This window comes from Crocodylus siamensis, chromosome 5 (genome assembly GCF_052110815.1).
Source record: "Crocodylus siamensis isolate JL-2025a chromosome 5, ASM5211081v1, whole genome shotgun sequence".
NCBI lineage: Eukaryota > Metazoa > Chordata > Crocodylia > Crocodylidae > Crocodylus > Crocodylus siamensis.
Window position 1 is genome coordinate 157,919,814 of NC_143399.1, and position 27,526 is coordinate 157,947,339.

A 27,526-nucleotide genomic window follows, 5' to 3' on the forward strand; every position below is an offset into this window, starting at 1 on the left:
ATGAAAAAGTAACTTAATTTGTGCATAAGTAACTGTTTTTGCTAGTAAAGCAGAAGAATATTTCAGCTATAACTTAACATTTATATTAAATACAAAAAATATTCCTAGAGTTACTTAAAATAAGAAATCTTCTTAAAACAATAAGTCCCTATACTACAGTTTTAATAACTTGACCAATAATACAGACATTCAATCAGAAGCTAAGGAACAAATCCTACATCTATTACTTGTGACATGAAATCTAACAGATTTCAATGAAACTACTTGCATGAATAAGAGACAAAGAATCAAATGAAAAATGTTTTGCAATTTATCTTATAAAGCTTTTAATAACAGCATCTCCTTTTCTCTGACTTTGAATATGGGGCTATTAGCAACAGGCACCCAAATTCCATTAAAACAGTAAGAGATACCCATTTGAAGTTACAGAAAATCTTTGGTCTGCTTGCTATAAAACAAATTTTCAAGTTAAGACATGTATCTATAACAATGGCTAGACAATTATTGATTAATCTGTAAATTTATTCTATTGCTTACCACTAATTAAAATCTTTCTGCTTCTAGTAAATTATAGTATTCAATGTTCTATTGCACTTTGTTCAGATTTTGCCACAAAAACTAACCGTCTCTTGCTTCAGGCTTTGGGAACTCCTGCTTTGTTTGTTTGTTGTGTCACAATGTCTGTTTTATGATCTTTTATATTAAGGGTACTGTATAAAAATAAAATTAAGGTGCAGGGTGATACCTTGTAGACTAACTCAGTGCCACCATACCTGCCTTCTGCTCAACTTCAGACCAACAGAGCTTATTCCCTCCATTGACAAATAAAATGATAGAAACCATTTCAATTTTGCCTTTCAAAATTTCTAAACTATTATAGCTGACAAAAATATTAATGCACTTCAAACATCTCAGCATAATCACACACAGCTAGCAAATGCTAATCCAGTCTGTTTTAATTAAAAGTATTCCTGACAGTCACCGAAAAAAAAAAAGTGTCTCCTAAATAATATAAAATCGAATGGTTAAAAATTGGTATAAAAATGGAATTAAATATGGTTAAGGATAATGTCTACTACCCGCTTCAAAATCAAAATCTAATCCCAGTTTTGCAAAAACAGAACAGAAATGGCAAGTTCCTGTACAGCACTCAACACAAAACCACTATTAGTTTAATCACATGGAAGCTGAAACAATGGCCAGCATGTCAATAGAACAAATCTCCCCCAGAATGGATTGATGAAATTAGTCAATAGGGTATTTAAAGACAAACCTGGAAGATAGAAAAGGGGACTAGATGAACCTCCACTTGGAACTAATGGATTATGATGACAAGAATAAAAGTAGTCAAGAAACCAAAGGATACAAAGAAAATTCTTTAATTGCTAGGCACGGAGTAAGAGCTGGTACAGATATGAACTTTGGTTCTTGGCAGTGGGTTCTTGCAGACGTAAAAATTTTTACTTCAAACTCATTTTACTTTAAACTCAGTGTGTTCCTGCACCAAACCCCGCAGATTTTCAGAAGAGGCAGAGTGTTATTTCAACCCGGTTCTGTAGCTTGGAAAGACTGAGCACTTTAATAGGGCTTTTTGGGTGCTTCTATTTAATAGCTGATTGAATCAGCTTTAGCTAAAAGTGCAAAAGAGCCATGCTGAAGTTTTACAGATGCTGCAGACCTGGGCTGAAGTAATGCACTGTTCCTTCCAGTAAAGTGGTTTTTAAAAAAAAATGTCTGCAAGCAGCTTGTGGCTATGGCTCGTGGGCGCTGAGCACTCGGTAATTTTTTTTCCGTGGATGCTTGAGCCCCACAGCAACCCTGGAGTCAGTACCTATGATTGCAGGGGTAAGTAATTAAGAAAGTAGAATTGCTCACATGCAATCAATATTGTACAATAACCAACAGATTTGATATTACTGAAACCTTGTGGGAAAGCTTCCATTATTGGAATGTTAAAAAGAAATTTTAAAAGGCTCAGTTGGTAAAAAGGAGAGTAGCTCTCTGTGTCAAAATATGCCCACACTTTTTTCCAAGTTGCTTACAACTTGGAAGTAAATGATCTTGAATGCTTATCTTTTGGGAAAAGTTAGTGCATCTGTAAGGCACAAGGCAAGGTAATATTTAGCTAAATACCACTAAATCGCACCAGAGGATTGGATTACTGGCTCCTTAGGCTCCCATCAGCATAATGTAAGGCAAAAATTGCTTTATTAGAGGAATTTGATCTGAATTATGTGCTGGAGGAAGTCTTATGCTGCTGGCACTAAGACATCCCCCAAATTTCTAAATTGTTAGATGACTTCTAAATCAAAGTGTTGTATTAAACTGTTTATTGCCTGGTGTGTAAACAGCCAAATTCCAAACCCAGTAATATATGGTTGGTACTTTGGCAGAGCCAGTCTTCCAAACAAACAAGAGCTAAATTGACTGGGCGAAAGAATTTAAAATGGGAAAATGTGAATGATAACCGGTGACTGTTTAAAAACATTTCACTAAATGTCTAGAAACCCAAAATCCCATAATTGCCAAAAGATTATGTTGGTTAAAAGACTAACATATGACTTGGTAGAGAAGTAAAATCAACTTCTGAAAAACAAACAGATTATATATAAACATATAACAAATGAAAAAAATTATAAGTTGATAATGCTGAATATATAGCAGAAGCCAAGAACTGTAAGAGAAAAAGTTGGTGAGACAAAGGATGCAATGAGGAATCAGTGGTTGGCAGAGCTAAGCTGATAGTTTATTTATTAGCTTTATATCCCAACCTAGTCAAAAGGCTCAGTGACCTACAACAAACAAGCAGCCCATAGACAGGATTCCAGCAAACCTGCAAAACTGAAAAAATGTCAAGCTTCCCACCCAATGACTTCCTGCCCAAGTCTCCATACAAACAAAGCCACCTGCCAAACTCAATCACACCCCCCAACCACCATTCACATTAAGATACAAGAATCTCTTCCAACAGCATCCCACTTCTCACCTACTCACCCCCCCCCCCAGCCCACCTCACTACAAGGGGATATTCCCCCTGCCGCCCATCCAGCTCAAACATCACCCCCACGCCTGAACACTCTTTCTGACAGAAGGGCTGCTGCTATCGCTCCTCTCCCCTGAAAATTTAAGTACCCTAACAAAAAAGGGGAAAAAAAAGACCCTTGGATCATACCAGAGGGCAGTACCAAAGAGCACCCTTAAGCAGCACCCACCCAGGGGTGCCTTCTAGCTTTGAATAACCTGTTGACAGCCCAGGTCCTTCTTCTTGTGGATGGCCAAGTTGGTGCCACCATCCTCCTTGGTGGTGGCTGGTACACCTGTGCAAATAGGGAAGTATTCGATTTGGATTCGGCCAATTTGGAAGACAGTGAATCAGTTCGATTCAGATCACTGTCATGAACTGATTCAGCTGAATCAGCTTTGGAAGATTCGGTGATTCAGATTGGCTGGGGAGAGGCAGGCAAAGCTAGGTGGCTCCTTTGGCTGTCCCTGCCTCTCCCCAGGAGGGGGAGCTGTGGGAGAACTTTCCATGGCTGCCCTGCCTGGCCCCATCCCCCCCGCCACTTAAAAACCCAAACAAACGCACTCACCAGTAGTAGCAGTTGCTGTGGGGGCTCTGGGGTCACATAGCAGAGCACCCCCCACTACCCAATCTTCCCCCTCCCGCCCAACCCCACCCTTGATGGTTGCCCCGCCCGGTCCCAGCCTCCCAGCACTTAAAAAAAAAAAAAGAAAGCCCCATACTCGCCAGCTCTCGCAGCAGCGACTGAGGCCTCTGGGGGCCTGTGGCAGACCCCCCATGCAGTGCAGAGCATTGAGGGGCAGCAGGTATAGCGCTCCCCCAGCATGAGTGGGATAGCTGCCCCAGAGTGTGGGTTCAGCGTGGTTTGGCAGGGCACTGTGTGCTGCCTGGGAGCTGAGGCAGCTGGGGTTGAGCACTGCCGGGCTCTGGCTGATACGTGGGGCTGTCCCAGTTCCAGGACAGTGCGTGCATGGGACAGCTGCTGCATGGGTGCCGGGGGCAATTCCTGCTGCCCTGCACTGTTATGCACTGTGCCGGGGGGGAGGGGAGACTCTGCTGTAAGTTCCCAGAGGCCCCAGATTGCCGCTGCCAGAGCTGGCGAGTGCAGGGCTTTTAAAAAAACGTGTCAGAAGGCTGGGACCGGGCAGGGCAGCCAGCTTTGTGTGGTAATGCCAAGTTAGCCAGTGGTAACTTCAAATAGACTGCTTTCCTCCATGCAAAAGGCTCTTAACTTGGAAGTTGCATTTCACATGGGCAGATTAGTACCGGGGAGCAGCAAAGTCAATTCCCCTACTGCCATGCCAATTAGTCTATTCAGAGCTCAATGAAAGGCTATTCTGGTTCTGGTTTAGGAAAAATAGAGGAAGGTGCCAAACAGCCCTCCTGCTGAAATTGGTTGGTCTACTGCCTAAATAGGGCTCAAGAGAGCAAGAAACAGGCTCTGCTTAGGAAGGTGATGGATTACAAGCATGTAGACAACCCAGACACAACAATCCCTTTCCCATTCCATGGTATCAAACATGACCCCCCAGTCATAGAATCACAGAAAATTAGGGTTGGATGGGACATCTAACTTGGAGGTCATCTAGTCCAACCTGCTGCTTAAAGAAGGGCCATCCAAAACTAAATCATTCCAGCCATGGCTCGGTCTAGCCAGGCCTTAAAAATGTCCAAGGATAACAATTCCACCACCTCTCTAGCTAACCTGTTCCAATGCTTCACCACCCTTCTAATGAGAACTTTTCCTGTAATATCCAAACTAGACTTCCCTTGCTGCAACTTGAGACCATTTTTCCAGGAGCAACGGTCATCTGTCACCACTAAGAACACTCAGTCACCAAGTTGTTGCTAGGACCAGGATGACTACGATGTGCAACTTCTTCTTGCTCCTATAGGTACAGCAAGAAGTGCCTGCACATGTGCCCAGGTGCCTGGTGCTGCAGGTCTCACTCTGTTCACTTCCCTCCAGACCTCTCTCTTCAAGGGGCAGGGTGTATTGCTGGATCCCCCTGTGTGCCATACATTGCCCTGCCACTCCCCAACACCTGGCCTGCAGGACCCAGAGATCAAAGGTACAGATGTGGGTACTTCCCGAGCTCTACCCAGGGAGACCATGGGTGGGGGGGGAGGGGAGAGGACAGGACAGGAGAGGAGACAAGGAAGGCAGGGCCCAACTCAGGGTGTATGAAGAAAGAGGAGGGGATGGCTCAGAGGGGTAATGACCCAATCTTCATTGACTGGACTAGGCTCACACCAACTGCTCCCAGCATTCTATATGAATTTTTTATGCAAGATTTTTAAAAAGAATATTAGGAACAAAAAGAATTGTAACAATAACATTAATCTACTGGCAGATGGAAATGGTAGATCTATAAATAGTAAGTAAAAATGGCAAAGTATTCAATAAATAGTTTTGTTCTATATTTAGGAAAAGGGCTCGGTGATATATTCTGAACACACAATAAAAGTGAGATACTTTCCATTCCAGCAGTAACTAGGGAGGATTTTAAACAGTACATACTTAAGTTAGACATTTTCACATCAAGTCTGGGCTACTTGCATCCAAGAGTTTTAATATCATATTTAGCCAAATCCAAAACCATTTTAAAAGTAGGATGACCCTCCTAATAATTTGATTCTATACATGGAAAACTATAAAAAAAGTATACATTTTCCATGTATAGAATCTAATTATTGGGGGACCATCTTAAATTCAGGGTTTTGTATTCAGCTAAATATAGTAGATGTTTTTTCTCAGATACTTGTCCTAATTCACACAGGAATTAATTTAGAGAAGTAGTACTGCCTGTATTATTTCGAAGGTATGACAAGAGGATCAATGTGGTCCTCTCTGGCTTTAAAAACTTAAATATCTGTGAATTATTAAATGAAGTAATGTAACACCATAGTTCATGTTTCAGTCTACTGTGATATCACTTGCCCACTCCCACCCTACAATCAGAAGTCAAAATCTGATCATTCTGAGATTAAAAACAGAAAATATTTTAAAATTCTGAAGTAATATTTACACTTGAAAAGCAAAATTGAGGGCATCTTCTGTTACTACTTTTAATTAGGGAATCCTCAGCAACCTCAAAACCAGTTTATAAATAAGGAAGCAGAGTTTTCATTTTAATGACTGTGTTAAATGCTACACAATTTTCTATTTTAGCAATAAGCTAAACCAACAGTTTTTAACCTGTGGTCCATGGACCCCTGGGGGTCCACAGACTACGTCTAAGGGGTCTGTGAAAGATGACTATGATCAAAAGTATGTGAATACCCACACTTACTATTCAAAGGGGTCCAGAACTCCATTCAAAATATTTGTGTGTCCACAAATGAAAAAGAGATTGAAACCACTGAGCTAAACTAACCAAGAAGATTAATATAGATCTCTGTATTAAAAAAAAAAAAAGCTCTCTGTATATTTTCACACTTCACTGGTTGCCACTTAATCCAAAATTTACCATTCAGCAATATACACTCCTTGCATTGCCAGGACTTTTCTGATTTGAAGTAATGATTAAAACCCATACTTAAGAGAACGAAGTAAGAACCTTTACCGGCTTTTCTAAATATAGATTAGCCTTACAGTTTCTGGTGCATGTGCATGGGTTGTAAAAGGCAATCTGTTTACAGACTTACCAGCAAAATCAAAATATATTTAATTGATTCAGTTTTTTTACTCTATCTACAGAAGACAAGTTAAATACAAATCCTGTATAACACAGAAGTAGTAAAAATGCCAATGTTTACCTACCTCATATCTCTAATTCTAAGTACATGAGAAACGATAATAAACTCAGGTGACACTGTACTAACTGCTGGCAGATGCTGACTTTTAATTTTTAAAAGCAGATGTTTGCATAGACAGAACTATTAATGGAAAAAATGAACTGGCAGGTGACATTTAAATACATAGAGAGATAACTATTCAACAGCTTCCTTTCGACAGAAGAATTTCCACTTTGAGAAGCTTCAGGGTATACTTTCAACTGCTTGATGTATAAAGAGTTTACTGAATCTAAGCAATTGGACACCCTAGGGGAAACATATTTTTGAGTATATAGTTTGTGGAAATGTCACAAATTTACATATCGGTTGTGAGGGAAAAAAAGAAACATGGAGGCTGTTATGGTTTTAAGAGGTAACATTACTTTTGGCCCTCCCCTGCCACCTTTAGTATATCACTCCTAGTGTTACGTCCCCTTTGTGCCAAACTCTGCCCGTCTCCTAGGGTGAAATCCCACAAGCCTCCCAGGTTGCAGAAACCTGTGTATTAACATGATTACTCAGCAGCTCCAACTGGGATTGCTGCCTGCAAATCTTCCTTTGGGAAACTGTGACCAGTGGAGAACAGTGTGACTAGACTTTTATAAACAAAATATTTTTATTCTTAAAAGTAGGAACACAGTACAGCAAAAAGAGAAGAAGGATTTTAAAACAATTACAAGCTTATGTAAACTTCTCTCTTACCTTGAGGCTTTTTATTCGTTAACAGAAACTCAACAGTGATCTCCTTCATCATCAAAACCTTTGACTCTGGGGTATATGTCTATGAGAACTGCTTCTCTCAAGCAACTCTCAGCAATTATCCCCACTCCTCTGAAAATGTAACCCCTATGCCACCAGAAAACCTCAGTCTTGCTATTGATGCATCTGAGCTATTGGTGCTCTTGGGCTTATGTGCTGTGATTTCCCTCTGATCCCAACCACAGTTCATGTGGGCTAACTAGCATGACTACAGCACAGACCAGCTACCTGTCAATCTACCTAGATTTACAGATGGATTTTGCAGCCCATGTTGAGTTTTGTTCTGCATTTACACTGACAGCAGCACCTGAGCTACTAGTGTAAAGTTATCTTCTGTATGTTTATATGAATAGTAATCACCTCTCTGACTGCACTATAAATACACCCACCAGGCAGAACTGGATATATCCCTGAATCTTTCATGTTCTTCAGCTGTGAAAATGAGACTAAATCCTTATATTCAACAGAAAACCCCATAAGGAAGTATTTTTTGTAGGTTTTAGTAAGTTTGTTAGTGCTCAAGGATATAAATGGACATATCAGATAACTTATGGAACACTCAATTGACTAGCAGTGGTTACTAATCAGCTACTTCTACTGATCTCATCACATTTGAAATAATAAACTCAGGCAAACTATTTTCTGTCTGAGACTTCTCTTAGGGAAAATAAAAGGTAAAAAGAATCTCTAAAAATAAGAGAACTGTTTTGGGCTGAAAAGATTTCTTTTCAGTAAGCAAGGGAAATATTCCACATTTGCTGGTTCTTAATTCTAGGGCAGTGCTTCTCAATGTTTTTAGACTCAAGGCCTTTTAAAAGCTCAAAAGTTAGTGGCAGGCACCCCATTTAACTGAAAAACTAAAAAACTGCAAAGCTAGACCAGGAAGTGCCTGTGGCAGGAGTGTGTGCTCTTGTCATAGCCTTTCTAGTCCTGTATGGCATCTCCTGGAAACAGAAGCACACAGAGCAAGTGGAACTGTCCTGCTAGTATCTTTTCAGCACATGTGTTTGAGACAAATACAGAGATCTACAGCAGAAAGGTGTGCCAGCCTGCATTTCGTTATTACATTGCCACCAGACAGAATTGCCCCCACACCTCTGTGTTCAGGAAGCACCTCAAAGATGAAATGGGAAGATCTGTAACAGAAAGGGTGTGCTTGCCTGCATAATGTAATGCAGGAAGGCATGACTTCCTGCTACAGCCGCTTGTCAGTTCAGCTGCGATGTACCTAATGAAAACAGGTGCATGGGGTGGTTTCATCCCAAGCCAGCAACTTCGCATCACCCCTGGCAGGATCTTGTGGCACCCCAGTTGAGAACCACTGTTCTAGCGTCTGGAGATTCATCCAGGATTGCACAGCCAAAGTTCACAGATCAAATATCCTTTACCTCTACTTAAAACAGACTTCCGAGCTCAAAGGGGGTCTTTATGTGTGCTCCAGGAGGCAGGGGGGAGCAGTTTAATTAGAGCAACTCCAAGAGCTGCTTTAATTAAAGTACCCGCAGGGTCTTGTCCATCAGTGTCCCTGAGCTTCAAAGTGGTGGGGTGGGGGCACTTCAACTAAAGCTTGTTCTATGAGCTTTAGTTGAAGTTTCCCTGCTGCCATTTTGAAGCGCGGGGAAATTGATACACAAGACACCAGGCTGCTGGAGTACGCTAATTAGCAGGCACCAGCAGATTCGATTAAATAAGTCAGCTCTGATATGCTGCAATTACAGTGCATCCTCACATGTGTAAAAGTACCCCAACTTCCAAAACCAGTAAAGTCTATGAAAAACCCAGTTTTGACTGATCTAATTACTGTTAGCTGGAAAGACGCATGACGAGTGTAAAAAGCCTTCAGTCATGGACAAAGAGGCAAGTCTAGGAAGTAAGCACAGACATAGGCTATTACTTGTACTGAAGGGAGAACAAAGAAGTCTGAAGTTGCCTATTTTTAAATGATCCCTTTTAAAATTCATTGAGAAGTTTCCAATTACTTAAATCTGAGTCAATGCAATTTTAAAATAATCTGTTTAGGTCTAAAACTGTATTGGGCAAGTGTTACATCAATATCAAAAATAGACTGTTAGCACATCACTCACATAGCTTTGGAATTCAATCCTAAAGAGCTTCCCAGAACTGTTTTATATCAAGTTTTGGCACAACTCCCACAATTTGGCCAAACAGGTCAAAGTTTGTAGTCAGAGCCAATTTAGACTGTTTCATAACCCTTCAGTAGGATTACAAGTTCAACAATGCTTGTTCTAGATTATTTTAAAAAACAGCTCACAGGAGGGGGAGGCTTTTGGTTGCTTGAGTAACTACCACCCACCTCCAAAACAAAGTTTAACAACCAAGACTAGATCTGTTTCAAAAGGCCTCAAGGAAGACACTATTTGGAATGCTGAGTTAATATTAACTACTCCCTAAATCATTAACACATATTAAACTGTTTCCATTAACAGAACATTAATTTTGATTAAAAGTTGTAGAGAAAAAAATATATTTTTCAAGGTATTCTGGTGAATGATGTATTAAAGTATTAGAATCAATTTAAAGACATACATACTATAGTAATGCAGGTTTAAGAAATGCAAACTTAAATCTGCCTAATTAACTCAGAGTTACAGGGAGCATTCTGCCTGCTTCCGTATTACTGTAACCATGTAAAGCAGAGACTATATGAAAATTGTTTCAGTAAACTGTATCAAATGAAATGCAAATAAACCAAATACTTTAAGTAAGCTATAACAAAACAGATCAGCAAGGAAAAGAGTATAAATTCATGTAAATAAAGGTTCTAAGGATGAGATCTTTATTAACAACAATTCTACTAAAGCCTCATTATAGAGTGGCCTTTATTAATGGATTACTATTTAGGTCATTACTGCACGAGTCTAGGGAAAAGGAATCCCACTTATCCCATAAAACCCAATTAGGAACACAAATACAATAATAAAATCAAATTGGATAGAATACTTACATCCTTATGGATTTTAGAGTTAAGTTATATTAAAAGAAAGTGTTTTTGGAAAAAGGTTGTAGAATTAAATGTACAACTGAGAAAAGTTACAATACATCTTAACAAGCATGCACAAAGTAAAAGGGTTAAGATTTTACAGTTTTCATTTTTGCATTTCTCATCTTAGAAATGATTAAGCTTGTGAAGTTAAACTAAATTAGTTTGACATATTATAAAATATTTTTTTAAAAGTCAGCACAGAAAAGCAATAATGGAAGGGAAACATTTAGTCATAAATTGGAAATTAAGAGGCAACAAATATGATTCCTATTCTTCATCATTAAGTTTGTGTATTTTCCTGTATTAGCTGCTGCCAAAGAAACTGGAGAAAGGAACAGCAAGCTGCATGCAGAATGGTATCCTTAGGTAGCAGTCAACTGCAGCTTTCAAAGCTCAGCTACTGCTTGCGAAGTTTGTAAGTGACACAGAAGGAAGTTTTGCCTATCCCTACATGTGTATCTTTCACCTACATATCTAATCCTAGTGCTATAAACAGATGTGTTACCAAAAGCTGTAACATTTCACTTAAAGAGCTGCAAAAATAAACTATACAGCTAAAAGGGAAGTACTCCACTTCAAATTTATAACATTGTGTCCACAGAAACATACAATGTAAAAAAATGATGGGCATCTTATTTTTTAATTTTTCACCTAGCTCATCAGAACTGTCACCTATTTATTAGCCTAGGATGGCTGCCTCCATATATTTGTTGCCTCAGCAATATTTGGTTCTATAGGAGCTTTCATATAATTAGATTATTTGCTTTAAAAAGAGGAAGTATAAACAAAATAGTTTATATGTTGTTAAAAAAATTAGTTTACTTTATACATCAAGAGAAGTTTTTAGCAGCAACAGCCTTAATGACAGCCCATAAGAGAGAATCAGTGAGTCAAGACTATTTAATTTCAGGATATGCTCTTGACCAGCGAAAGGGCAGGTGGCAGATGGCACCATTTTAATATAAGGATTGGAGGAAGTGAGTGAGAAGGGCTTTTTCCCTAAGCCATGCACAGGAGGTCAATCAAAGCCACCAGCTACTCCATTATTGATGCAGACATTAGTAGTCACAGATGAGATACCAATGCAGAAAAGCAAAGCACCGCCATTATTTGCTTCTGTTGTCACTTCACAAACAATCTTTAGGGTTTTTGCTTTATTTTGTTTTATAACCAGTACATATACGGTAATATATATATAACTGATTATGTCTGAAAGTTTCTCAGTTACTGACACAGACTATTTTAATTACTATATAATACTTATGATGCATCATTGAGTATGTACCCACAGACTTCAATACATTTTCTATTAAGCATCAGGACACAATTAGAATAATTATTTTCTCAGTCAGCAGAGCCTTTCATCTCCCCAGCCAAGAGTTTAAAGCAGAAGCATTTGCTAAATACTTCTAGCCCTGCATTTCCAATTATCCGTATCTTCCTTTATTTTAGAATCACTCCTCAAACTTACTGAAACATGTATTCAGCAGTCAAGACCATGTCTATGCCTTGTTTCATGTGGTAAAGCATATCCAGTTGTGAGTGCTCTCTGAGAAAAACAGGAGGGCAGGATTTTCTTTTTTTATCCAATACATAAAAATGTAGCATTTGTTCAAATTCTATGAAAACATTCAAAACACTAAACAATATACAAACTTCATACCTAAAGTTAGTCATTTAGAAAATTTAAAATTTATGAATGCAGAGGGTTTTAATAGAAACTTTTAAAATCTTGACTATTGAGGTTACAATTAAAGTAACTGCTAAAATAGAGCAATGTTTGGTTGCTAAAATAAAAGTCACTGTTTATATTTCAGTTTAATCAGTAAAGTCCTGCCAATATTAAGATTTACAAGAAGTTGCTGTTGAAGATTTCAGAGAGCACAGCTGAAAACAGATTTACAAAACAAAATTCAAAACAGAAAATATTTTGTCAGTATTGTACTGAAATAACTTAATGTACAGCTACAGAACTTCCCAAGGGTCCTCCTCTGTTTACACATGAAACATGTCCTCATACATATTTTAAATTGGGAGAGAGACAGGGGTAAATGCAGTAGGTATTGTTCAAGCTGCTGCAGTAGTCAGCAAAAATTACATTTTTACTTCACCCATTAAATGCATATTGCAAGTTACCAAGATAAAACAGAACAGACAAAAATTCAGACATAACTCCCCCGCCCCCCCTTTTGTATTTATTTTTTTTACAACTGCTTATGTTTTCAAGGCAGACAGGCTACTAAAGTTTAGGGTTTAGATACTTTAGATTAATCTAAGGCTAAGGGTTTAATTTTAAATTAATTCACCCAACTCAAAAAAGGTGTGAACAGTGTAAGTTGATATTATCCATTCAGTTGCTATCAAACATTCTGCTTAATTAGGTTTGCAAAAACTTATTTTTGGCATAAGGAAATCTGTTACTTGCCCTTTCAAAATTGACATGATTGTGAGCTCAAACTAGTGCTACTTGGTTTCCAGGCCTCTGACAGGGATATATTTCAAATGTTCAGTGCTCTAAATCACTGGACAGACAAGAACTTGGCAGGAGTAGCACTCTCTTCTCTTTTTCCTTTCTTAAACTTAAGTTACATTTCACTGCCCAAGACTGAAAGGCAGCCCAGAATTTCCCAGAAATTCCATTTCTAGATTACAAGAAACTGCAGTAGTATGCATTTAATAGATCACCAGGAACCCTTTTGTTTCTCTACAAGAACAGCTCTTATTTATTAAGTTGGCTACTTGATGTGACTTACTAACTTATGGATGAGAAAATAAATAAAAGCAGAAAAGCTTTTACAAAGGTTTCAATAAATTTCTCCATGCTGTTTTAGATAGCTACAGAGAGACTTCATAAGCATCCTTGCAGCAAAATAGTGCGCCAAGGGTATTTTACTGTATGTTGATGTTTTATTCAGCTCTACTTGATTATATCACATTAGGGTGCTCTATAAGTATTTTCACATCAGTATGATTCTGCTTATCAACTTGCATAATGAAAAAAATAATCACAGAAGTATCCTCAGCAAAATGAAAAAAAAAAAGAGAGAATTTATAAACATAAGCATACTGTTTTTGTTCAGTGAAATGCAAAGATTCCACAAGTGAAACACAGATAGCACTACACTAGTCAGGAAATTGGTAGGAGTACATTAATATTTTGCTGTACTAATCAAAATGCAGAAGTTTGCTAGGCAAGTAACTATGCTAAAGTGTGGTACAGAACAGGATGAAAGCCAGGAACCCACAATCCTCTTTTCCAGCAACTGAAACTATTGGTAGACCTGCAGAATTCTCAAAGGCCTCTGCTGCTTTTGGTATCCTTTTTACAAGTTTACTTTACTTTAAAAGTCAGTGATCAAAAAAAAAAAATTTTTAAATGAAGAGCAAAAGGAAGTATTCTTTATAAAAAAGGATGAATATTTGAGGAAAATAGATTCCATATTTTTCCAATTAGTTAGGTCAGCACAAGTCCAATATTCAAACTTTTCTGAGAAAAATAAGAGATGATCAGAACAAAAATGTTAATCTCAAACTGTACTCAAACTATCATTTCCAACAATCACTGCCACTTATTTTCATTATAAGGCAGCAGTTCAATACATTTACTCAAAGCAGGATACTATGTTGAGCCCTCCCCTTATCTTTTCTATTCAAAAACTTGACTTGTAATATTGCCTCACTTTTCAGCTGCCCCAGACAAGTAGTAACATTAATACATAAGACAGGATAGCTTTGGATCTGAATGCGTAGGCAATTTTAAAAGGCCATGTAGGTTTTTGTTACTTAGACCACAGACAGGTTTCTACCTTAGAAGAGGTGAAGAATCAAATATTCTCCTAGATTTTAATATTAATAAAATACAAATATAAATGCTAAGCAATTAAAAACATTTCACCATATCAAATGCTTTTATGGAATTTCCTATGACAAGTGAAATACTTGTATGTGAATACAGTTATAAATTTGTCAAGAACAAGTATAAGAGAAGAAATGTGGCTCAGTTGTTAGAATAGTAAATAGCCTATCCTTTGCGAATCCCTGCTCTGACAGATTTCCTGTATAACCCTGACCAAAGTAAAGACAGCAAAATAAACTTCAGCAAAGTTCATATATTTTACTTTTTTGAGGCTCAGTCTACAGCACTTAAGCTATGTACACACATTCAAAAAGCCTGAGGCAAAAATGATCCAATCTACACAGGTGTCTCTAAGCTGCATAGATAGGATCAGGAGCAAAGGGAACACACATTTGCCCTATGGTAGGAGGAGGCAGGCAGATGCCTGCACTGGCTAAAGCCAGAAGCCTACAGCTGTCAGGGAGCGGGGCAGGAGGGGGAAAATACAGACCCCCAGCTGTGTCGGCTGGGTCTGGTAGGGGCTGGGTCAGTGTGGCAGGGTTCTCTACCTTCCCCTACTTTCCCTCCCTGCCACAGTTGGAAGGAGTGGGGAGGCTGGGGAGAGAGTATGTGCCTTCCCTGTAGCTGATAGCAGGGGGTTGGGGGTATGTGTCAGAGGAAAATCAGGGATGGCTGCAACCAGTGCAGGCATTTGCCTGCCTTCCCCTGCAAAGAGAAGCCATGCTGGTCAGGCGGGCCAGGGAAGAGAAAAGTGGGGAAGCCCCTGCTGCCCTGTGCCCCCCCCATGTATGACTGGCTGACAAGCAGGGAGGACACAGGGCTGGGGACTAGAGGCTTTGCTGCTTCAGCTCTGACAGGCCTGGGATGAGGAGGCCAGTCTGGCTCTTGGCCAGAGCACATGACCATGGGTTAAGGTCACCCTGCCTACCCACCCTGCAAGGGGGGAGTTAGAGAGCTGCAAAGGCTCCTGGGATGCCAGGGGACTGTGACCTAACTTGAGTCAGAAGGGGATCTGAGATAGAAATTTGACAGACTGCTCCAACCGAAACCGATTATATCTGATACTGTATCCATCCAGATCTATCTTAGATCAGGTTCTGCCATTTTAAAATCAGTCTGTATGTAAACTTGTTATAGGTTTAGACTGGTTTCTGACCATCTAAACTGAAAAAAGTATAATGTCTAAGTCTAGGGGTAATACTACAACCCTAACTGAGACCACTCTGAGACAACAAGAATGTTAAGACTTGAGCTAAAACAGGAAACCTTAAGGGAAAAACAGGAATAGGAACTTTTCTGATACTTTCATCCACTCTTTCCAATGGGAATATTTCTAACATAAATTTTGTTTTACCAAATCTGTTGTCAAAGTCTGAATTTGAAATTTCTTCTGTGTTCAGAAAAAAAAAGTTATTATAAATAGTACAGGGAAAGCCAGAGGGGAAACCTGAAAAACTCATTGTGTGCTCAGATTATTGGCTGTTTGCAGACATTAACCCCTCCCCCCCCCCAAAAAAACCCCAAATCCCCACACAAAACAAAATGATACTTTATGTGAAACTCTATGTGTTCCCATGCCAATCCCCACCCATGCTCAGAAGAGGCCATGCATTACTTCAACCCAGCTCTGCAGCATCTGTAAAGTTCAAAAGGCGATCAGGACTCATAGCAGACATGATATCTTTTATTAGCCCAACAAGATTTTTGCAAAAGCATTTCTTTAATTGCAAGCTTTCGGGCACAAGCACCCTTTATCAGGCACTGGAGAAAAGACTGTAAAAGTTCTCCTGAGTAGAAATGAAAGTTCATATTTCATAGGATTTCACAGAGGAGTCAATAGACGGAAAACTCCTCTGCGGCAGTCTATTGACTCCTCTGTGAAATCCTATGAATTTTCATATTTTTTTCTTTTCTCCAATGCCTGATGAAGGGTGCTTGTGCCTGAAAGCTTGCAATTAAAGACATTTTTTTGCAAAAAATCTTGTTGGGCTAATAAGATATTATCTGTACTATGAGTCCCGATTGCCTTTTCCTCTTGACCAATACAGCTATAACCAGGATACCTGGCTCTGTAAAGATCAGGTACCTTAGCAGGGATTTTTGGTGCTTTTATGAAATGCTGATTGAATCAGCTTTAGGTAAAAGCACCAAAAAGCCCCAATACAGCACCCAGCCTTTACAGACACTACAGAGCCAGGCTGAAGTAATCCGCTGCTTTTTCCAATAAAACACAACTTTTTTTTTTTAAACACCTGCAAGTAGCCTTCGTTATTATTTTTAATACCTTGTTACTACTAAAGCCTGTATGTAAAAGTTTTGTGAAGAACGAAATTATTAACAGTTCAAAATAATATTAGTCAACTTTTACTGTAAAAAGGGAGAATTATCTTTAAAAAAATATGAAATAAGAGAAACATAAGTAGTAAAACAATCCACTATAACAAATGATTAAGGTAAGAAGGCAGGCCTATTAGACTTTCAATCAGGCAATTTACATTTCAAGTGCATCAAATAGGTAATACTTTCTGACTCAGCACCAGGCAAGATTTGTTTCCTTTTGAAAACGTAAAGGATTAAAGTTGGTAATTAAAATTCACTCATGATTTAAAAAGTTTATTTTATTTGCCTGGAGAATTTTATTCCATCAGCTCTGGGGGGGGGTAAAAAAACCCAAGCAACCCCAGAAATTGACTATTTTTCTATGCTTCTTCCAGAATGTCAGCAGAATGAGTGCATAAAATCGTGCCAATTTTCTATGCTATACTAAACCTAAGCAATAGCCGCCTATAATACTTACTTGTTAAAGTAGTGGTTAATATGGTGTTTGAGAAAAATCAACAGGGTTGTTGATAATCTACATATTAAGACCAACATAATACTATATAATATCCAAAAGTACAGAAAGCCCCTGCTTGAAAAGCTGACAGCCCCAAAGGCTGAACACATAAAGCAAAACAAGATACAGTAGAAGACTAAGAGAAGTTGTTAAATTAAAATGTAGGGGGTGGTGTTTATGTTTCATTCTTCAAAGTACTTGACTTGCAAAGGCTTGCAAGTCTTTATATGAAGTATTTAAATAGAGTCTTTCAATTCTGTCAAAGCATTTTCTATGAGAGTAAAAAGCATTTTCACAAAATGATAACTCCATATATATTTCATTTTTGCTTGTAAAGCACACATTTTTACCCCTATGGAAGTTACACAGAAGGTATGCCTAAGCAAGTTATTAAGACAACTGAAAGGCTGAACACGAGTAATTATTATTTCCTCTTGAAAGAAAGACCATTTTAAAAGCATGCAGGGCCTCTCTACTAGGCCTAAAGTAGTTGGCAGAAAGCTAAACTAGAGAATATTTTTCCAGATATTACCATGACAAAACTTTCAGTCACTACTTTGCTTAGAACATAGGAGTGAAAGCATCCTCCAGGCTCAATCAGACAGGCTTTTGCCTCCACTGTTCTTATTAGAATGGTAGAAGGTAGGGCAGGGTGACACCTTAGAGTTGAACAAAAAAATGGAGGCAAAGAAATTGTTAAAAAGGTCTGCCTTTTCCTCTGGTGCAACCACCAGATTGCCTAGCATATCCTGCAGGGGCCCCATGTTACCCAGTGCTTTCTTTATACTCCCTATATATTTAAAAAAAAAAAGACTTTTTGTTGTCCTTGATCCTTGATGGATCTAGTTCTGTATCTGCCTTAGCTTTCCTAACAGCCCCCCTACAAGCCCAAGTGATGGACGTCTATGGTGATAGCCCCTCCCTTCCACTAGGTGTATGCCTCTTTTTGGCTTTAGGTGTTCCCAAACGCCTTTGGAGAGCCAGGGGGGCTTTTGAGTACTCTTGCTCCCTTTGATTCCCGTTGGGAGCACAGGGCTGGGTGCATAAAGTGGAGCGGCTGATCAGCAATGGAAGAGGATTGAACTGGCACTCAGGATGGGCATAGGGCTAATTTGTGGCACTCCTGCCAAAAGGCTTGGCCTCTACTGCCTTACACCATTTCAAACTACTGCAGCACATCTCCGTTAGATTATAGTTTAACCACTGTATCTACTATTTCATATAAATAAGAAACAGTCCTTGGAGCCAGGATAAGAATTCCTTTATTGAAGGGCTAGTGACTAAGCAAGCTAATTCAGAAAATCTGGGTATGCATTTAGCAAGGTAGGTCACTGAAAATTAATTATGGTTGCATGTGCATTTCATTTAGGCCAGGTATAGACATTATACTTTCACTGGTATAAGTGCTTGCAAATGGGTCTAAATTCATAACACTACAGAAGTTTGGTGCACAAAGACTGATTTAAAATTGGTGGAACCCGTTCTAAGATAGACCTGGATCAAGTGCACCCGTACTTAATAAATTTATGCTAAATTGGTGCATTAAACTTGTATACCAGATCCCCTATTGATTCACGTTTTCTGTCCTCCAGCATCCCAAGCTCCTTTGTGGCCATGCACAATCCCCCGCCCCTTGCAGGGAGGCAGATTAGTATTTGACCTGTGCTCAGCTGCTCTTGTCAAGCACCCAGCCACAGCCCCACCCCTGGGCTCTCACAGAGCCAGGTCAGCACAATGGCTGATCATGATGTGGCAACAGGGGGAGATGAGCTTGACTATGCCCTGCAGCCCAGCCAAGCCCCTTGGGGCTGCACCCACTCATGAGGGCACTGGGGTCCCTGGGTAGGTGTGCAAGAGCTCACCCAAGGACCACCAAGGACCACCATACCTCTGCAAGCAGGGACAACCCTAGGGAGCACAACTGGGCTGCAGGGGACAAATAAACATGGCTGCCTCCACTGCCTGCCTTAATGGTAAGTGTCCTTAATGCTATATTGGAAATATAAAGGTACATTAGGTACATCAACTAAGAATCAGCATTCAACTGATTTTGGCCTCTATATAGGAAACTGAGAATTGAAACTACAAGCTTACAGCCAACATTCCAATACAGCTTTATTTGTAATGAATATAGTAGCATGTTTGATTTTTTTTTAAATACGTGTCAAAGCATCATCTTTATATATGACACCAAAACAATAACAAAGATTTTTAAAGAGATTTTTCTAGAACGTATTCAGAAAGATTTAGTTGGTCTTGCTTTAAAGTTCAATTAAAACTCTGACCCCTGTCTGTATGAAGTTCATTCAGATTCTTATCAGAATAAATGAAAATCAACTTGAATTTTAGAGTGTCATCTGTCATGTTTTTTCAGTTTTATGCTGATGGAGCACAAGATCAAATGAAACAAAATCCCAACAGGAGGTTTCATTTACTCTGCCACAAGGAATAATGTTCAAGGTGGCAAAGAAAGATCTGTTTGATAATTATATATTTTCTGCTAACATTTTCCATATGCTTAGAATACCTGGAACTTTGCCAGGGAAAAAAGCAAAAGTATTTTGGGCTGTTGGGCAGTTCCTCCCAAGTGTACATTAAGTTATCTTCAGCTATATCTTCTTACCTGAAGAACAGTAATCAGTTAACCATTTCTTCTAAATATTAAGAAGGTGCACAAATCCATTTTAGAAAGGAAATATGAGTCTTAATATACAACAGGGTTATTCTCAAAAGAAACTGCATTCACTTCTAAGCCTACAGGTCATAGTTTAAATGTAACTGCACATAATGATTTGAAATTTTCTATTGATTGGTACATACTCAAATTGCTCCTATGTTCATTCTCAGTGACAAACAAATCTCTTAATTTCTCAGCAAAATAATGCAGTAGGATGGATTATGCACAAACTACATAAAAGTATGTTAACAAGACCTAACTTTCATTTCTTGATTTAGAACTTAGGGGGTCTCTTTTGGTCTCATTTTGACTGGCAATCCATTGGAAAGAATAAAAGCCACAATGAAAAAGGCAAACTGTGATAAAATTAAGGTAATGCTCTGAAGAGATTGGTTAAAAGTTTAAGTAAATAAGGAGCCAGGACATCAGAAAGCCTGTAAAATCAGAGCGAATGTTATTATACAAGTATTTCCATTACTGTCTTCCCTAAGTTTCAAATCTTTACGCTGCACATTAAAGACTCTTCGTACGTTCTGTAGCTAACAACAGATTTTGGATATGATTAATATACCTTAAACATAGGGGGGGAAATCATATAATTTCATTTATCCATTACTAGCTATTTGGAACAGAAGTTTCTATTCCCTAATGGTCATGGTAATTCTGAAATATTATATTTATGGCAAACACTGCTCAAATGAGCATTTTATGTGTTTTATTGAGTGTGTTACTTTTCAGCAGTTCAGCTATTAGAATGTCTTGTTAACGAGTCAGCCTCATTTTGCAATATGGAGAAAAGATAGAACATAAAAAAAATTCCTGGAAAAAAGACTTAATGCCATTCTGACCAAATGCATATAAATGTCTGCATTTTCAGACGTCATGGATTAGTACATGCTGTAATCCACATTTACAAGTGCTTCTGTGCTAATTATTTTATTATGCAATTCTGAAGTTAGCATACAAGGAAGTAGTGTTGAGAGCTATAATACATTCTTTTGCTTACTCATGGGATCAAAATAATGCTTCTTTTCCAATATTAAGCCTTTTCACACATTTAAAGTCAGTTGACCTTAAGTATCAGTGGTCAAAATTCAGTTAACCATTACTATGAAATCATATGTTTACTCTCCAGAAATAAACCCGCATTTCTGGTAGAGAAAAAAAAACCTGAGCAGTACTCATTTAGGAGTTCTGTATTTTTCCTGCTCATTAAACCCTGTTAAAGAACAGCAACTCTTAACCACATTCCTGGCTGCTACACATTGTTGCACCTATAAGAAATTTAGAGACCGGATGTTGATATTATACTTAGCGTACCAACTAAGGCCGTAAAAAATAGCAGCAGCTCTCCACTTGTTTAGTAAGCATAACCACTTCTAGAGTATGATAATATTTCTTATGGGTCGTTCTGTAAATAACTGAATACATTTGCTGTAGTGCTTCATTCAATCACAACTACCAATACACCGCAGGGACTCATAAAACAAATTAAATTATCAAATCATGTCTCACCTGCATGTGTGACAAGGCATATATACATTGTGGAAAGCTGCCATCAGAAAAAAAGTTGGCATCTATCACCAAATGGAAATTGATCTTGCTTTTTCCATGCGTGGGTAAAGCATCTGGATTTAATGAATTTCCACATATGCAAAGATATGTTCACTTTAAATATATTTTATACATTTAAAGAACTCCACTTACCCAGTGCAACACAAGCAGCCCAAAATAATACTTTTTAAATATATACAGTGGTGTAACAACACTGCAGTAAGGGACCTAGAAACAGTATAAAGAACTTTTCTAATAGCTAGTTTTCCAACTATTACATATTTCATTAACTTTAGTAATTAGAGTCCTTTACATACCTTTTAGTTAATTTATTTCTTCTTCACATATTGATCTTGTTTAAAATGAGAAACATTTGTGTTGTTTCAAATAAATTAAAGAACATTAAATTTATAATCCTTGTGTTAGCATAAAATCATTCTTTCATTAGAATGATAGCACAAGTGGACTTTATATATCTAGCCTAATAAACATGGGTTTACTTAAATCACAGAGAAACTAACCAATTTTTGTGGGTTGTTCGTGGCATAAGTATGGTATGTACAGTTGCTCAAAAGATGCATTGTTAAAGTCTTGTAGAAGCATATTTAGTACTGTCAGTTATAGATTAATACTTTATACACTGTCTAAATGTTGCAAAGCTCTAAAAATTAGCCATGTGTGCAGTCACTGATTATTTGTAAATATAACACCCTAATATTAAAATAGCAGAGAGAGTGAGAACCTGGACAAAGAAAACTTGGAATACTAGAATAAAGCAAATTGTTGAGTTCCCCTACCCCCCTTAAGTGGGAGAGGGGGAAAAATAAGTGTATCAACAATTTTTTTTTTTAATTATTTTTTAAGCAGAAAGCTAGGTTGTGGGAGCCAAGTTACAAACAAATGTACCCCCACTGCTTAGGGATTAGGAAGAAACATCTATGTGGCTTTTTTTTTTTTTCATAAACACATCCACCACCTCGGCAACTGAAAAAGTGTTTTGGCTCAATCAATGAAAGCATTAGCTATTTTCTGGTCACGCCCTCTACCTTATGGTCCAACAAAAAACCCACAAACATTTCTGTTGCTGATTATATTGAGATGGAAAGAAAAGAAAGCACTGTGCTGCAGGGAAGCCAGCTGTTAGAAACGAAAGAGACTAGTAGTCTTGGGACCCTTCTTTCATGTCCATCCTTTCTAGAAAACAATGTTACTGACACACTAGCATGGACCTAATTCTATCTGGTCACATAACAGGATTGGATGAGCCACCCAAATACTCCCTTTCAGGAAAGCCTGGCTTGTTACTAAACAAGAAAATAATCTATTGCAACAGGTTTTCCTCATGTATTTCTACCGCTAGCAGACAGAAAGAATTGCCTCAAAGAACAGTGTTTACAATATCAAATTTCTTTTCCTCATCCTATAATAGTAAGCGGCTGGTGAAGGAAAGGTTGTATAAACCACAGATAATTTTCTAAAAATGTAATCATGGCTATGCTTAATATAGTGGTAAAATGTCCATAAATTAGAAAAACACCATATTTCTTAAGAACTCTGAAAGATCCTTTGAGGTTCAGTTTGGCAAGTACAGTAATAGCTTACAATCTTACATTCTCATGTACCAAATGGCATTTCCTCCTTCAGATCTCAGTGCCAGAATATCTTCTAGTTTAGTGTTGTCAAACTCACCCCAGGTCCCAGACCCACTGCGGATTTCAGGGGCTGCTTCCAGGCACAGGGCCAGTGGTAACTGCAATACATCTAGAGCTGGGTGGTAATGTGGAGCTGTGTTCAGCTGATAGCCAAAATGTGGGGGTGTATAGTGGCACAGAGCCACATTCAGATGGCAGCATTCAGGTCCAGATGTGAAGGCACAGAGCTGTGTTAGGGCAGCAACATGGAACTGGATGGGTGTGTGGCATGGGACTGCTGCCAAAGACCATGCCCACCAGGATCCAGGGATGCCAAATTTCTAGTAGTCCACCAGACTACCAACAGGCTGGATAGAATGGTTCTGAAGGCTGAATCTAGTTTATGGACTGTATGCTTGACAGCTCTGCTCTACTTCATTCCAAATACGTACTTGGCCTAGTACTTTAAGAAAAAAATAAAGAAGATGTCATCCGTATGGAACCAATGCAAGTGACTAAGTACAAATACTTTGTTTTGACATCCAACCTATGCCCTTAGTAAGCTTTCAAGTAGTCTTAGCCCCTTATACAACACATAAAAACCTTCACTAAGCCACTTCATGTTCAGTAGACAATGAAATTCTACCTTTCAAGATTATATTCAATTAATTCTTTACGGATATTACAAAGTCATTTTTTCATTCCATGAAAATGCGTAGGAAATGTATCAGATAGATTTAATTTTTAAATCAAGTTGCTTACATAGCTTACCTTGCTTGCTCCATCCAGCATACATATGTAACATATTGAGCCAAATTCTATTCCCTCTATTGGGAATGAAACTGAACTTCTTCATCTCTGTGTGTTCTATTACACCATGCTTGAGGCCCTCAAAATAAGTTAACAGAAAACCAAGCAAGTCCTCCTCCTTCTTGCTGCAGTTCTGTGAGTCAGTCTTAAGGTAAGATTACCATATACTGCAAAAGTACAAGCATTCAAGGATTTTCAAGATTTAAACAGGGTGAAAAAGTTACACTTTGCCACCCAAAGTCCACTTAGAAGCCCTATAGATAGACAAGAATCTGCCCCATCGTAGTTTCATTAAATTGAATCTCTCTAAATTATCTTTTAGAATTATCAGTCACTAAACTGGTAATTTCATTAACAAATATTGTATTTAATCAGTGATGAGGTGACAATATCTACTTTTAGAACAGTACAGGAAAAGGTGAACTATATTGATGAACCTGTGGTTTTGTTGATAATTATACATAATTTTCATCATTGAAAAAAACTGTAATATAAAAATCAGATACTACTCTCAAATGCCTTGCAATTTGTGGGGTTAAATATATTAAAAATAAGAGATATCCCACTGGAATGTCCCTGAATGATTATCAGTAAATCAGCACTATTTAATGAAGCTTCATTACAGCTGTATGGCCGAGTTGCCATCTTATTACAATGATTTAAACACCAGTGAAAGCATAAATTGAAGGTGGGCTTCCAATGTCATTTTGTTCCCTAGCTATACAGTGGCACACACTTATGCATTAAGGCTGTCAAATGAGCCAGACCATGTGTATAGTTTTAACTTTCCAAGTAATCATCATGGTGTCCTGTGACCAGTTGGGTCCCCCAAGACTCTGTCCTTGGACCCATATTGTTCAATATCTTCATTAATGACGTGGACACTGGAGTCAGGAGTGGACTGGCCAAGTTCACCGATGACACCAAACTTTGGGGCAAAGCATCCACGCCAGAAGATAGCTGGGTGATCCAGGCTCACTTGGACAGGCTCGGCAGATGAGAACCTGATGGTGTCTAACACCGAAAAATGCAAGGTTCTCCACCTTGGGAGGAAAAACCTGCAGCATCCTTATAGGCTCGGCAGTGCTACGCTGGCTAGCACTATGGAAGAAAGAGACTTGGGGGTCAACATTGACCACAAGATAAACATGAGCCTGCAATGTGATGCTGCGGCTACTAAAGCGACAAAAACGCTGGCTTGCATCCATAGATGCTTTTCAAACAAATCCCAGGACGTCATTTTCCCCTTGTACTTGGCCTTGGTGAGGCCGCAACTGGAGTACTGCATCCAGTTTTGGGCTCCACAATTCAAAAAGGATGTGGAGAAGCTTGAGAGAGTCCAGAAAAGAGCCATGCGCATGATCAGGTCAGGAGAACAGACCTTACGACAACAGGCTGAGAGCCATGGGGCTCTTTAGCCTGGAAAAGCGCAGGCTTAGGGGTGATCTGATGGCCACCTATTAGTTTATCAAGGGTGACCACCAGGATCTGGGGGAACGTTTGTTCACCAGAGCGCCCCAAGGGATGATGAAGTTGAACAGTCATAAACTCCTGCAAGACCGTTTCAGGCTGGACATAAGGAAGAATTTCTTTACTGTCCGAGCCCCCAAGGTCTGGAATAGCCTCCCATCAGAGGTGGTTCAAGCACCTACATTGAACACCTTCAAGAGCAAATTGGATGCTTATCTTGCTGGGATCCTATGACCCCAGCTGACTTCCTGCCCTTTGGGCAGGGGGCTGGACTCGATCTTCCGAGGTCCCTTTGAGCCCTTATGTTTATGAAATCTATGAAATAAAGGAGCCATAACCCTGTTGTATCACAAGATGATTATAAGTAGTCATCTTTGTTGTGCAAATTCTTGGAGGACCATGCACTTCATATTTATTGCTTTAAATGCATCTTTGTAGCTAGAGGAAGCACTGCAGACATTTAATCCCAGGTACCATTACTAGTAGTATAATTTGTATTTGGCCTTCAAAAGAATCCTGTACTTTGACCCATGTAATGCTGTTAACTTTGCTCCGGCATGAGTTATGAGAAATGGTGTCCAATGTTTAACTACTGTGACAATGCAGTCGGGATCACACTCAAGTGAATGTCCCCACATGCTTATTTCCACTCTGTGAGCTGTAACCTGGAAGTCGTAACTGCTGATTACAGGTCCTCTCTAAATCAGTACCGAGTACCTGAACATAAGACTTCTTGCCTCCAACTTGGGAACAGACAGGAGAGAACTCAAGATTAGGGCCAAAGGCCAGAGAAAAATCCATCCACGAAGAACTGGAATAGGGTAGGAAGTCCCAAATGGAGAATTCCATGAAATCCTGAAAGATCTGGGGATAAATGTTAAGATGAGGCTCCAAAGTGCAATGGAACTATTCTGGGGTTGCTTTGTGGTATTGCTGTAGTTTTTTCCTACTGTATGAGAGTCCCAAAGAAAAGAATTAGGTTTAGTTGCTTAGACATGCCTATGACTTGTGGCATCCATGTCACATATTGGCCATCCCCTGCCTGAAGGCATTATTTTATCCTCCCCAGCTTTTGTTTGGGGGGAATTCCAAAAAATATTTTGAACTTTCTGGTAACTATTAAAACAGCCATAATAATACGGTTGAGTTAGTAGTGAAAAAAAGAATTCTCTCACCCACATTACATTTTATTTTGGACTAACAATAGGTCCAAAGTCTCTTCTGTAATCATTAAGGATCCAATTAAGGACACAATAGCATTCTGGATCATCCCTTAAAAGTGATTTCAAAGGTTTTCTGCACTATTTCCTAAATTAAAACTTTCACTCTGTGGATGTATCATTATAGCTGTATCTTTTAGTGCAAGGAAAATAATAAAACATATATTAAACAGCAGATGAGGCTTTAATGAGGTAGAGAAAAGACAATGCACATCAAAGGTCAGATCAGATCCAGAAGGGGTAGATTTCCACCCTCCTCTTCTCCCCCACAAACACTAAGGGTCACTTGTAGCACATTTGTGTGGGGTCTAGCCAAAGCCCCTGCTTTCATACAGTGCTAGGGTCCACAGGGATGAATGCTGCTGCCACCACTCATCCCTTCCTTTTCCCTGCTGATAAAGTCACTGGAGAATGGGGAGGTAGGGGAAGGATGAAAAGCAGCAGTGTTCACACCTTGGGCTCTGGAGTCCCATGAAAGAAGAGCAACAGCCAGTTCCTGCCCCAATCAGCTGGTTCAATGTTTGCCCATGTAGCAAAACCCCCAGTTTTTCTTTTTTTTATTTATTTTAAAATGCATTCCCTCCCCTTCCCCAACCATTTCTGACTTTTTCTCTCCCTCTCTACTCCCTATAGGTAAGTATAAGTAAGCTAAGATGTAGGATAAGCTTTAACATTTTATTGTAGGTAGTAAGTTTTATTTTTCTCTCCCCTCTTTGCAAACAGGTGCCCTGCTATTTTGATATTGATACCCACTGTTTTACAAGTGATAATTATTATGTTTGTATGGCTTTTATATTGTGTGATTACTGTTTTATGCCTATATATGTAAGTTAGTGCAAGTCATATCAAGTTTACATTTTGTATGCCAAGCTTCCATCTTGTATCCTCTGATCGGGCATCCCCTGTGTTG

The 27,526-nt window shown here is 38.9% G+C and overlaps 1 protein-coding gene across 4 annotated transcripts in view; it reads right to left on the bottom strand.

Moving 5' to 3' along the window:
• The window catches only part of AHR (aryl hydrocarbon receptor), a 102,109-nt gene that overhangs the window by 37,879 nt on the left and 36,704 nt on the right, over window positions 1-27,526 (bottom strand). The gene's annotated exons all lie outside the window — the stretch shown is intronic.